The sequence below is a fragment of the Vigna unguiculata genome, chromosome 3, assembly GCF_037176805.1.
Source record: "Vigna unguiculata cultivar grain cowpea cultivar isolate G323 ecotype 2 chromosome 3, ASM3717680v1, whole genome shotgun sequence".
In the NCBI taxonomy this organism is placed as follows: domain Eukaryota; kingdom Viridiplantae; phylum Streptophyta; class Magnoliopsida; order Fabales; family Fabaceae; genus Vigna; species Vigna unguiculata.
In genome coordinates, this window is record NC_140794.1 from 43,342,655 (window position 1) to 43,354,344 (window position 11,690).

At 32.0% G+C, this 11,690-nt stretch overlaps 1 pseudogene across 1 annotated transcript; it reads right to left on the reverse strand.

The window, feature by feature from the left end:
• Positions 1 to 6,564: 6,564 nt before the first annotated feature.
• On the reverse strand, positions 6,565 to 8,986 carry LOC114178057 (transcription factor MYC2 pseudogene; annotated as a pseudogene). Its single transcript, XR_014993929.1, has one exon. The product of XR_014993929.1 is annotated as a transcription factor MYC2 pseudogene (transcript).
• Positions 8,987 to 11,690: the final 2,704 nt, after the last annotated feature.

Genomic DNA, 11,690 nt, shown 5'->3' on the forward strand with positions numbered 1-11,690 from the left:
TCTTTTGCAGCAACGGTGTGGCAGTGATGATGGTGTGAACTGTGACAGTGGTAATGTGGTGTGATAAAGGGTATTTAAATCTTTTTCTAATGTTGTGAAAGTAGTTAATAATTTTGAGATGCGTTTAACAATAGCTATACTTATATTAAGAAAGAAAAATTGATCAAATGGATCCAAGCCCAGGAAATCCACAGTCTTGCCGTTTTTGCAAGCCCAAATCCAAAAATTAAAACTTGTTAACTTACTAATCCGGCATCTAATTACCTATCAAAACACTAATATATCTAGCTTAATCTCGGCTCTCTTTTTAAATAAAGGATTAATTAAATTTTTACTCTCATTTAATTGTTTAATTTAAGGTTTCTATAATAATCAATTTAATTAATGATTTAATTACTCGGATGGTACCCACTTTGATAGAGGTACGGACTTGGCTCATCGTTAATAATTTTTTTTTCTAAAAAATATCTAATTGAGATATTTTTCAAAAATTGGAACGCTATTGATACATTTTAAGAATGAAATCTTATTCTCATATTTATTTAAATTACTAAAATATCCATAATTTATTAATAATCTAAAATATCCATAACTTTTTAAAATATGTGACATTGAAAATATATTATATTCAAGAAACTAAAATATTCAAGTTCATTTATAGTATCATTTCAAACTTTTCTACTTTTGTTCTATGTGTAAGTGATTGAATGCAAGTGAAATTCTTGATCGTTTGCAAAATTCATAAATGTTTTTTACCATTATGAAATTTTAGTTTTGTATAAATTTTTTTATATTTATATAATTCTTTGAATTCTTTTTAGCTTTTATTGATATCCTAATTTGATATTTATGTAATTAAAATATGTTTCGTAATACTTTATATCCGAAATAAAAGAATATATGTTCTATTAATATTGAACATTTTGAAAATATTGTTGTTTCCTCTGTAATTTTATTTCTTTATAAAAATTATTTAATTGATAATTGGAATAATAAAAATATGATTACAAGTAGACATGTCAAAGTGAGTAAATCTGGTTCACACGAGTTGGTTCACCATGACCCAGGTTGAAAATGAGTGAACCCAACCTGGATCACTTTATAGTGAGTCAGAAATTTTGCAATCCGGTTCGATCCACCACGGGTTGGTGGGTTAAATGGGTTGACTCACCAACCCACATAAAAAATTATTTATGTATTTATTTTTAAGTATTTGAATATTTAAATAATTTTTTAAGTAACCCATGACATGGAAATCAGAGTAAAATCTAGAACCAATGTCTTCATCATGCTCACCACCAATATATGATGAATTGTTTTCAAGAAAGCATCCACATAGTCCAAAAAAGCATGACTAGTATTACACATTTTCTGTCATGCTATTCAACAAAATATAAATAAAAAAACTACACATTTTTTGTTGTAATGCTAATTTAGAAAAAATTGTTTATCAGACAGTTGCTTGAGTAATTTATTATAAAGATTATAGTCAAAGATGAAAGTATCAACGTATATAACTTGACAATCAAATTAATTAAACATTCAAACTATTCAAATATTAGCATTTAAAAATATGAAATTGTGAACCTATATAATTAGGGGTAGTAAATAATTATTAAAAAATGTAAAAGAAATGTTGGTGGATTAAGTGGGTTTCAACCTACTTTTGAATAAACTAAATTTTCCTCAAATCAACCCGGCTCGAACTCATCATGAGCCGAAGTGACTTACGAGTTGAAACCCATTTTAAGATCTATAATTACAAATATGACTGTACCGATATACTTGTTATTTGTCAATTTTGGATGAGGAACAAATTATATACCCGCTAATTTAAAAGTAAGAAAAATAAATAAATTTTTATTGCAAGATAAAAATGGGATAATAAAATTGGCATCCACTCTACCTCATTAGCATCTCTACTCCTGTTAAAAGAAACTCGAAAATCTTACTACAACAGATCAGTACTATTGATCTTAAATGTAATTCAAATCATTCACGTGGTAAAATTTAATGCTATATGTTGAATTAGACAATCCAACATATCTCATAGATGATTAAGAGAAAAGTACTAAAATCTTGAAAGCAACCTTAGTTGACAAATGCATAGTCTACTGTTTTAAATATTACTAGATATATAAAATGTTAGTTAAACCCATTAAAAATTTAGTTAAGACATCACTGGTTTAGATTGATTGTGTTGGTCACATTATATTCCACATGTTCAGGTAAATTTTGTTAAGTTTTTATTATAATAATTATTGATATTATTTTATTTTCAATACAATAAAAAATTACAACTTTAGTAAAATAAATTAATTTCAATAATTTTGTTTAATTTGTTCAAAGAAAATGTCGTGTAATAAAAAAATTACATTAATATACAATATTTTTTAAGAGAGTATTTGCTATTTTTCTACCATACATCCTGCTTACATTTGCTTTTTTAGTTTTTACCCTATATCTCTTTTAATCGGTGGATGTGTGTGCATGATCGATTATTTTTTATTGTCTCAGGTCACAGTTGAACTTTCACGAGTTCGAAAGTTCTTTGGGAGTTCTTAGAATTTGAGTCTATCTTTGGAGGTGAAGGAAGCTAGGTTTTCACAAATTGCATGATGATGTTTTTGCCAAATTTGTTGTTTGTGTGTTGAATCTGTGTTATGGGTACTGTTGTTATGATGTATAATGTGCGTTTTGATCCAAGAGCTATTGATTTTATTCCTTATGAGTGTGAGGGGAGAAATCCCTAATTTTTGCATGTCTTGATGTTTATGTGTTATGAAAATTTGGGAATTTTGTTGAGTGCATGTTAATTGAGATGCATTTGCATTATTTAGAGGTTGTAACTAGTTTGGGATTGTTCTAACTTGGTATAATTGAGTTTGATTGTTCTAGTATGTTTGGTAATGGCAAACCTGCAGATTTTCAGCTTCTGCATCACTTGTTTAGTGCATAGCCCTTTTTGGCTTTTTTGTATTTTTGGGTCCTTTTGACCATCAATTTGTAAAATAGGGTATGTTGATTTTTTTTTTTTGCAAAACAGGGTCAAGTCGTCATGGGAAAGGCGACATTAAAGGTGAAGTTGTCCTCCCCCAGTCGGTTTCATTTTTTTTTTTTGAAAAAGCAATGTCATCTGGGTGGAAGTCGATTTCACTTTTAGTTTTTTTTTTTTTTAACGTTGCAGTTTTATTTTTATTTTTTATTAATGCCAACGGCTTTGTCATAAAATCTTCAATGAAGCCGTATTTAATGCAAGCGACTTCAATTAACTGAAATCGGTGCATGTCAGTTGGCAATTAAATGAAAGTGTTAGGTGGCCTAGCGACATCAGTTGGTTTCAATTAATTGAAACCGTCAGGTGGCCTAGCTACATCAATTGGGTGTTTCGCCTTCCCTGAATCACTGACGCATTTATTTTAATCAGTTAAAATATATTAATCTATTTTTTTTATTCCAATTTATTATTTTTTTTTACCATTTATTGTTCCAAAAAAATTTAAAAAAAAACAAATACCTAAAAGTGAAGTCGTCAACCATGAAAACGACTTCATATGGACATCACCAGAAACCAGACTTGTCTCTGACAACATCGTTTTTTCAAAAAAAAAAATGAAACTGGCTGGGGGGAGGACGACTTCACCTTTAATGTCGTCCTCCCCCATGACGACTTGACCATGTTTTGCAAAAAAAAATAAAATTGAGAGACCCTTTTTTACAAATTCGAGTTACAATGGACCCCCGTTTACAAAAAAGCCTAACTTTTTTCTATAGGTATCAAATTGGGTTCATTCGTTTTGCATTAAGTTTGATTCAATTATGTTTAATTTGAATGTAAGAACATAACTTTTGGAGTTTTTACAAGTTGAAGTTTTTATTTTTAAAACCCCCAACCAATTTGTATATGTGTTGTGAAGTTATTGTGTAATATACTTTGTGATTATTAAAATGTATGGGTGATATGAACTTTTGGAATATAATTATGTATGAAGCTGTGAATTCCTAATATGATTTAATTTATGATTAATTGAATATTATTTTTTATATTAACTTACTCTTTCTTGTGTGAGTGTGTTTACTGTGATGCTATTTTTCTTTTACATTGATCCCCAATATTTGGTGTGAGTATATGAGAATTTAGGTGTTGACTCCCCTGACGATGATTATGACAATGTAATTATTTAGATTATAGTTAACTTTTTGTTACTTAATATCCTTTAAAAAAACTCTGTAGTTATCACTTTTTTTAGCATTTGTTCTTGGACTAAATTTAAATTTATTTTTGTTACGGTGCCAGTTATATGGATGACCGTAAATAAAATTATTTATATACTTTATGTATGCTTTTTGGACATTAATCATTATCAGGTAATTTTAGGTTATTGTTTTGGGATACTACAAATAAAATACTGAATTGATGTATTATTATAGTCGATATTTTTTTTTGTTATTTTTTAATTAATCAAAAATTTTCATAAACTTGATAACCAGCTTATTTGTTCGGTAAGAGGTCGATCAGTGAAGACAGTAGTATAGTGCTTAGGCCTTTCTTTGAAGATTTTATCTTCAGCCTTGTGTGATGAAGGTATGGCGTAATTAATTTTATCTTATTTAATTTTCAAAGTTAATTTAGTAGTATAAGTTTAGATTCATATGTATCAATGGATGCAACTTTGAAGTCATTAGATATATAATAATTCGTGAAATTGATTAACGTAAGGTTATTTAAAAACACAATGAAATATTAGAAATGTGATTTTAAGTAAATATTTATATCGATAGTATAGATATTACTAATGAGCCTAAATTAATATTGTGGTAAAATCATTTCAAGTAGAGATTTATCTTATGTGTCATATCATTCTTCGACTAACAAGGTGCATGTGTCCATAATTGTTTAACTAATTATGCCACTAAAATAATCAAGTACATAAGTTGTCACTTGGTATGATGTACTTAAGTTCACTCCAAAAATTTCTTCAACAATTTATATATATATATATATATATATATATATATATATATATAATAATTTTTATTTGAAATGAAGTGTACAAACATCTATCAAAACACAAAGTTATAACATTAAATATACACGTTTATATTATTTTGGATCATTTAAGATCTCATTAAAAACGACTAAAGTGATGTTAGATAAATATTAATATGTGTGAGAATTTAATTGAGTCCAAAATTAATTGAGGTTAAAGAAAATTTAAGTCATTTTGCAGCAGATCAAATATATTGTTCATCATTAACTTAATCATAATATAGTAACCCAGCATAATTTCCTTATTTAAAATTAATTAGCCAAAATCAGTTTAGGTCAAAATTAATTTTAGGAAGAAATGTGTTTTTAATACACTATTCTTAGACAAACATAGGTTTGGTTTTTTATTTTTGAAATTAATAAATTAGTTTCAAACTTTTAAAAAAATTTAATTAGGACATTATTGAGGTAAAAAAAAACGGTCGGTAGATATTAGATTTAAATGTAAATAATGACTAATTTATATGTTTTCAAATGATGAAAAAATGATTGAATTTGGAAATTCAAATAGTAAAAGTGATTCAACAACTTGATATCAATTTAAAAACGCTCACAGGATAGATGGCAAAAGTTGTTGGAGCTCAAAACCAGCTCGGGGTCCCGTGTTCCTTTTCCAATACAGCTTAAAAGAGAAAGCAGATCGCTTTTAGTTCCTTTTCTAACGGTGGACATGTTTGCCACAGTTATTCATGTTGGTACATTTGAAGTGATTCTTATTGCACAACACGCACATGCCAAGACCCTAGTACATACCCCTCTTTGGAACAGAGGAGAATTCAACATCTCTCTTTTACCTTAAATTTCTCCATGCATGTCCACCGTATTTTCAGTGTTAAAGTCGGTAGGTTAAAAAGGTCAAAACTTTATTATTATGCGATAGCAGGATCTGCCTTTAGCTGCTGCGAAAATTAAACCAGAGGTTTGTTCGTGTGAATGAGTAAAAAACTTGGCCAAAAACAATGAAGTCAAACACTTCAACGTGACAAGAAAGCAGACATTCAAACAACGTTTTTAACAACACCAAAATGGTAAAAAAAACATTGCTCTTGAATTTGTTCATGGTTCAACAGTAGAGATATTAATAAAATAAGAATAATTATTGGTATTAAATAATAACTAAACAGTGTGTCAACCACCAAAAAAGAGGTATGAGGGCCAAGAATTTGGTAAAGGTGCGCATTTTTCACATGGCTGAAAATGGGCCACACCTAATTCACCAGGTACATACATGATTCCGTTGCAAGCAAGGACAGAAGATAAAATGCTGCACTGTTTCCCAGCACGTTTCCAATGTCGTTTTGCGTTGGCTCCATTTCACCACACAAAAATCAAACTCTTCCCATCATAGATCAGACAACCAATACAGATCTAGAAGAACTCAATCACAACATTCACACTTCAAAACGCCCATTCTGTAGCAGCAGATATGCCACCAGTACCACAAATATACTAAACAAAAAATACACACCAACAAATAATAACATGATCTCACAGAACTGGCAAGGCATCACGGATTTAGGAAAAATACCCATAAATTTAACAAGTTCGGTTCACATTTATGATAATTCATAAACATATATACAATCTAAATAAACAGATAATATTAACACAAAAATAGTTCACCTCTACTTCATCAGAGCTCCGTTTCCCTTCCCAAATCCAATTACCTCAAGAATTTAATTTAGTCTAAGCTACCCAAAAAAAAAGAACAGTATTTTACATGGACAGCTACAGCTACAGCCAGAAATGGTAGCGCAGACTATAGTGCATGGCCAACTTTGGAGGATAGCGCCGACAGGAGCTGTTCCTGCGTGTAAAACCGGTTTCCCATGTTGACGGTGGCCTGTTGGATCATCAAATCATTGACCACGGAGACGCTGGCGTGATGCACGTCCAGGTCGAGGTCCTTCAACGCTGCCATCAACCTTGCTGCAGGGTGGTTCTTCTTGCTGCATTGGATTCTTATCATGGCGTCCCACCCTATGATCTTCACCTCTACCTCCAAATCAATCAGCTTGGTCGTCGTTTCCTTCGCTTCTTTGTTAGATGGAGATGGTCCACGCGGGGGAGAAGGAGGAGAAGGGTTTTTAGTTGACAGCTCAAGCTCCTTCTTCACCGAATCCAATTGCTTCTCCAATTCCCCTTTCTCCGATTCAAGCTCACTCAGCTTTGACTTCAGCTCGTTTATGTAGGATATGGCATCGCCCAAGAGCGACGCCTTGTCCATCTTCGACACGTTGGGAACCACCGCACGAAGCGCATAGAACCTTTGATTCAGCTTTTCCCTCCTCTGCCTCTCCGCTTCCACGTGATTCAGCGGCTCCTCTCTGCCGTTCGCCGGCTTTCGACCCCTCTTCCGGGGCCTTTTCTCCGGTTCCACCACCCTGCTGTCCGCCTCTTTCACCACGGAAGCCTCCAGATCCGAGTTTTCGGAATCACCGCCCCCGGCACCACCACCACCACCAGCACCCGATTTTACATTCGAAGCCGGAAGAATGACGCCGGAGGTGAAGGACAGCATTCCATCGTCAATGCTGCTGCGAGAAACAGGAGACCTTCGCTTCTTGTTGGTCTCCTCAGCTGCAACAGCGGGGAAGTAACTCCCATTGTAAGAGCTCTTCTTGCTCTCTCCGAAGCTCAGAATTTCACCGGATTCGGGTTTTAAGGAGTTGGAGAAGTTCAATTCCCTCGGGAAGAAACCCTGGTTCTTGGGATTTGGGACGTGAGCTGCTGCGACGGCTGCGGCACTAGGGGTTTCTGTTAGAGTGCTGGAACCAGGGGTTTCGAACGGCATCGTTTTCGCTGTTGCATTTGCTGAAGCGGGTGCAACGGCGTTAGAGGTGTCCTTGATTTCGATAGAGGAAGAAGGGTTGAGCCAGAGTGAGGAAGGGTCGTTTTCGCCCTGATCGGTGGCAACGCAATTCAACGGCCAGGAACCCGCGTCGGGGTTGCTGAAGTTGAACAAATCCCGCACTTTGTTCATGAGATCAGGGTTCTGGAAAATCACCTCCGTAGACGCCAGCTCAACGACGCCGTTTGCGGACGGTATGCAGACCAGAGTCTGAAGCCCAAAGACCTGCCCCTGGCGGGCCCGCTCGCACGCCGATTCGGATAACCGGTCGCCCCCCGCGACCCAAACGGGGCTGGAATTAAAAAAAGCCTGGCCCGGTAGGCCGCTGCCGTTGACAAAGGACTGAGTCATGGACACTAGAAAGAACCACTCGGTGTCAGATACCTCTTCGTCGACGTCATCAGCGGAAGCGGAAGGGCCGGAAATCAAGGAATTGAGCTCGCGGAGAACCTTCTTACGGTGGTCCTGCTCCGCGGACGACGTCTCCTTGGGGGCTTTTCCTTTTCCTTTGTCCTCCTCCCCCTTGTAGTATCCGTCGCCCCAACCGAGAAGGGAAGCGCCGGAGGAGTAGTCATAAGAAGATTGCCAGAAAATGGCGTAGGTCCAGCTCTCTCTGGCACCTTCGATCAGAGTTTGCAGCCGTTGCTGTAAGGTCTCCTGGTTAAGCAGGGACTGAGACTGGGATGGCGGAGGTGGCGGCGGGGCTCTGGCGGCGTCGGCTCCCGGAGTGGTGGTAGAGGCAGCGGATTGAGGCGTGGGCAGCCAGAGGGATGAGAAGTCGGAGGAGCTCATGAAGGCCTCCATGACGGAAGAGTTATCGTCGGTCCAGAGATTCATCGTCGGCGGCGAGCGGTACTCTGTCATTCCATTCACGGGTTGTTTGGGTGTGAGAGTGAAGTGTATTTTTAGTGTGTCTAGGAGTGGTATGTGTGAGAAAGATAAGGGTAATGAATTGGTGGATTTGGATTTGATATTTATGTAGTGTGCATTTGGGTTTCATTTTAGGTTTGGGGGAAGGAAGCGCATGTGCAATTGAGCGATAAAATAGATTGCTACACTCTTTTAACAAACTCTTCTACTCAAGCTGAAGTACAGGAGTAATCACCTTATGTCATGTTAACTTTCCTTTCTCATACTGTTTCTCGCGTGGAGACTGCAATTTTATTTGTTGCATAAAAATAGTAACTCCTCCACTACATGCAACAGTAGAGTAGTATTCATAGCCTTTCTAGTTCAATTTCCCAAATATTTATTTCTATTTTCTAATTAAATAAATAAGTTTATATCTGAAGTTTACGTGTTTCATATTATTGATTTGGTGAATAATTTTTTTAACTTTAATGATCGGTGCCTAAATTTTTTATTTAAAATTAATAATCACAACTTCACAATTTTTTACTATAAATGTTGTTGAAAATATTAAAATTATTTTTCTATAATGATCAAGAACTTAACATTTTTTTATTTATTTGATTATGAAAATGTGCTAGTTTGGTTTGTTTGAATTTTTCAAGCTGTACGCTCAAAGATTTTTCACATTTAAGTAGATTTATTTAATTAATTATATTTAGGAAAAAAATAATTTAATTGAATTTATTTTTTATGACGTATTCTAATTTCGTGTTTTCGTTGCATATTGGTTTTCATTTATTCGATAAAATAATTTTCAGGTATAAATTTATGAAAATATAAAATATATATATAGATGGAAAATGAAAACCTGTTTGGATTGATTCATCAAAGTCTATTAAAAGAATGTTTGACAATACACACTATATATTACTAATATAAATAAATTAATATATTTTCATTATAGCTTCATCAATTGTTTGATGTATATATAGTATTGTGTAAACTTATTCAGAACCATCTTCATATATATTTAAAAATGATAGATGTTTTAAACAAGTTAAAATGAAATTTTGCTTTATTTTTTACTAATGTGAAAAGGCTTTATTTGACTCGAAAAAACTATAAATTTACTGTATAAAACCATTCCTTGTAAAATGGGGAAAATAAGATTCATGGTCATTATTCTCATGCTGTTTGCGGTGTAAGAAATGTACAGCCATTAGAAGATTTTAAAATATCCATGAAAAGGCAGAAACAGATGACTTTACACAAAGAGAGGTGGTAAAATCATAGCTCAGTTAATACTACTGTAGTATTAATTAATTGCAGCCACGTCATCTTCTATAAACATTTTTTAATTTAATAATTTATATTAATTATAATTTAACTTATAATAAAATATCTACTAAAATTTATCAAATAAATATTTAATTAAACCGTATTTTAAATTATTCCATTATAATATAAAGCACAGATACATACTTATTACTCGATGATACTAATTACTAGACCAATTTTTAAAGAGAAAATACTATATGCAATTATAAATGTAAAGTAGATTTTAGATTGTGATCAATTAGCATATCTCATAAATTTGGCAATTTTTAAATAGTCATCTTAAAATTTTGATTAACAATAATCCTATGTAATTAATTATATAATTTATTAGACCAATATTATATTAGTATTAAACTCTTATTTTTAAACTATTATGCTGACCATAAATACGTAAATGTGTTTGAATCAATTCTTCAATTCAAAAGTAATAATTAATTATTTTTTATTTAATATAATTTTTTATCCTTTAATTGATTTTTTAAGAAGATTTATTTTGGTAAGAATGTTAAGTATTGATTTCAAGATATAACTCATATATGTAACATAAATCATTAACCTAACCTGCATTTATGGGTAAAATCACGATCTTATATATAATAAATACTTAAAAGATTCCGTATTTATAAGTTCGCCCCTATTGCAAATGCCTGAAAATTTCCTATTAAACATTAAATAGTATACTGTATAAGTACTTCTCTTTGGTTTTAGATTGTAATATATAATGAATAATTACTTGATCAAAATGTAGATCCAAATTAATTTAGTTGTCACAGCCAAAACATTTATATAGTCTTATTAAAACATTCAGTTTCTTTTTTTTCATAGGAATTCATATATACATCATCAAATAAAATCAAATAAAACAAGTGTAAGTTGTATTCTATAAACTATATATTGCAGTTTTTCTCTTCTATGCTCCTCGTATATTTCTTTTTGGTTTAACTTTTTTTAACTGTAAATTCATTTGTTATCGTATAAAAATATTCTTATGAGAGTCACATAACAACATAAATCGTATATAGGTAAGTTAGTAACAAAATGATAAGAAAATTTAATAATAAAACATATTTCAAATTCACAAACAAATGTATAGAAGTGACAAAACGGATCAATTCGACCTATTTTGATCTGGTCCATCAATGGTCCGCTAAAAACAAGTTGGTTCAATCCATCAAACAGAAACGGGTCAATAATGATAACTTATCTCGTAAAGGATGAACTCAATTTTTCTTAATTAAAAAAAATTAATTTGTTTTTTAATTTTTAATTTTTAAAATTTATATATATATATATATATATATATATATATATATATAAAAATGAATATTAAAAGAGTATTTAATCATATAAAATATTTTCTAAACTTTTAATTGATTATTTAATGTTTTTAATTAGATAAGTTAAAATAATCATTACATTTATATATGTTAAATTATTTTATTATAACTAATAATTGAAATTTAATTTATAAGTGTTAATGATTTAAATTATAATAATATTATATATTTACACATTTAAAAAATATAATATAAAAAAATTAATCTTTTTAATTATTTCTATTTTAATTTTTAAAAACAAAAAACGGGGCAATGGGTTGAG